The sequence below is a fragment of the Notothenia coriiceps genome, unplaced genomic scaffold (genome assembly GCF_000735185.1).
Source record: "Notothenia coriiceps isolate Sejong01 unplaced genomic scaffold, NC01 NC01_scaffold00000286, whole genome shotgun sequence".
NCBI lineage: Eukaryota > Metazoa > Chordata > Actinopteri > Perciformes > Nototheniidae > Notothenia > Notothenia coriiceps.
In genome coordinates, this window is record NW_011332987.1 from 143235 (window position 1) to 146195 (window position 2961).

General features: G+C 40.7%; 1 protein-coding gene across 1 annotated transcript in view; it reads right to left on the minus strand.

Moving 5' to 3' along the window:
- LOC104962521 (receptor-type tyrosine-protein phosphatase kappa-like) overlaps positions 1-2961 on the minus strand; it is a 47354-nt gene that overhangs the window by 29247 nt on the left and 15146 nt on the right. The window lies entirely within an intron of this gene.

Here is a 2961-nt window from a genome sequence, read left to right on the forward strand (position 1 = left end):
TAGACCAAAGTACTTTTGAAAACTTTTCGCCTCCATTTGTTTTCTTAGGTAACACAGTGGTACTATTAAACACTATGAGGCGGTAAGGGGGGCGGGACATCTCTAAGCGGTTGACCAATCACAACTTTGCTGGCCAGCTAACCAATCAGAGCAGACAGGGCTCTGGTTTCAGACAGAGGGTGAAAGGAGGCAGCATGGAGACATGTCCCAGTAGAGACACGAAATACAAATATGTACCTAAAAATGTGCATACTATGTCCTCTTTAAAAAGGCATCAATAAGCCAAGTTGTAATGAAGGAAGCTATCACCTTGTGAAACCTCACAAGGTGATAGTTTCCTTCATTACCTTGACCAAACACATGGCAGTTTATTTAAAGGATATCAATGTTGAATGGTAAGTCTAGCTTAGCATAAAGACTTGAAGCAAGAGAATACCGTTATCCTTCCTCGGTCCAAGTACAACACAAACACCTCTAAAGCTCACACATTGAATCCCTTCTTAGATCAATCACTCATCATTTCTTACTTCCTCACTCCTTCCCAATGCTTTCCATTTCTTTCCATCGTGAACTTTACTCAGCCTTTTTCCTTTCCACCAGGCATGGGTTGTGGGCTGATGGTTGTCAAAACACTGTTACTTATCAGCAGTGTCTGGCACACTCTGCATATGTAGAGTCATCCTGGCATCTGTCCCATACACAGTGAAGCTGAATCAGGCAGGCGCAGCCAACAGCTGTGGCAATGTTTCATCATAGATCAGGGTAATCTTTTCAGAAAACAGACCAACCAATGCATGTTGTATGCTTATTATGAAATAAAGAAATTGAGAGAAGAAGTGTCAAAACTACTTTTTTCCACTGTATGCGTCAGGTTTTTGCACGTTATCTAAACTGCTTTGAAAAGATCCTTGAATGCATGACAACTGATGTGTGTAGGCCTGATCATAACAAAACAAGCTGTTATATAATGCCCAAATGCATCACGATATCATGGCTTCAATGTTAACACAGGGGAATAGTAGCCCCATTACTCATGACAAGTATGGAACAAGTATTCCAAGACCTAAAATAAGTGCATATATAAACATAGTTATTGATATTGGGAATAGTAGTTTGACAAAATAACCTAAATTCAAGCCGCGCACAAGTTAAGAGAACTCTGGAGTGAGTTAATCCTAATAAACTGCTTTCTTGACATGTCTGACACCACTATTTCCGCTATAATAACCGGTAAAAATCCTGGGAAAAACTGAATTTAAAACCTAATTTGTGATTATCCAGAATGACCGTTTAAGACTAAAGTGTACACAACACCCCTAGCTGATTTTACCCTGAACTACAGCGCGCTTTAAATATATTAAATAGTGTTTATTTGGGAAGTAGTTCAGTAGGAAACTGGGTGAAGTGTCACATGTGACCCTCAGCAGTGTGACACCAACATGCTTCCTCCTGTGTTAGAGGAAGTGACGGGTGAAGCGGGGCTCCTTGCCAAACGCTCCCTCAAGGTGACAAAAGCGTCCTCCGGCCAACATCCCAGCTGCCACTTCCCACTGCTCAGCGGGAGTCTAGACACACACTCCACACATTCATACATGAACCTCTGACCTCCCTCTTGAAATAGAAAGAGAGTTGCTCTTTGAGGTAAAAGGCGAAGAGGGCGACTTCCTTTGATACCTCAGGGTTTTAATCTCAGACCTCGGCTAATGGATTGGGTGAGGATTTGAAAAGATGTCTGTTAGAAGTTTGGTTCTCCACTGGGACACCGCTGTGCTCTCAAACCCACCTGTGTCAATGTGGACCAAATCCAATTATACAAATCTATTTTTTCGTCACCTCGCCCTTCTATAGGGTGCCGGTGCAAAACTGGACAAGCGGCAGAGCAAGTCAGCGCCTGGAATTGGGAAATAAGGTGGATGATATGCAGCACAAGTGTGGAAATGTGATGAATGTGTGTACAGAGAGAGTCAGCAGCTTTGTTCAGATGAAGGGAAGAAATACAGAGAGGCTTTGCAGCAGAATCTGCACCCACATAAAAACACTCACTGGATCCTTCAGGGTGACCTTGGAGAGCTTCTGAACAGCTAACTAAAAGAAAGCTACACTTACTCAAATGTACTTTGCATAAAACACACTTTAAGAAAAATTCTAAAGCTTGAGAAACTGCCTTCTGTTCTGCTAAGTATTTACTTAAGTATTACTTTTATACTTGTACCTAACTTGAGTATTGACATTTTTACGTTACATTACTCCAATACATTTTGGAGGCAATTATTGTACTTTTGCTCGACACTCAAATGTACTCGCTACTTTTCCATATAAAAACACATGAGGCGATGCGATACTGTATTTTTTAATATACACAGTATTTTGAAAAGTTCGCTCCACAAGGAAACTACGCCATTAAAATGATTTGACATGTATTCGTTCTCTGATAGATATATAATAATATTGTGATATTCTATAACAGTGTAAACAATTGCTGCATAATGAGTACTTTTACTTCTGATACACAACATACATCTAATCGATAATACTTCTGTTAATCTGCTTGAGTAACATTCTCTGTAATTGTCATGGAGTATTTTAAGACCATAGTAATTCTACTTTTTCCTTCACTGCAGAGAACCAACACACAGAGCAGAGAGCCAATATAAAGTGTCTATTAATACCACTTACATCACAGATCGTTGGAGAGTATCGAGAAAAAATCACTCCCCAAATGTTGCGGCTGATCCTTCAGTATCACCAAAATAACACCATTAGAAGAAGCCGGGCCTCATTTGTAAATATCATTTCAGAACTGCCATCCTGCAAATCCAAAACCTGTCATTTCTCAAGCTGCACTGCTGCTGGGAAACCTTCCAACGTATCATGCACATTCCTGAATCCTAACAGTTGTAGGGGATGCTGAGTGAACACACACACACACACACACACACACACACACACACACACACACAC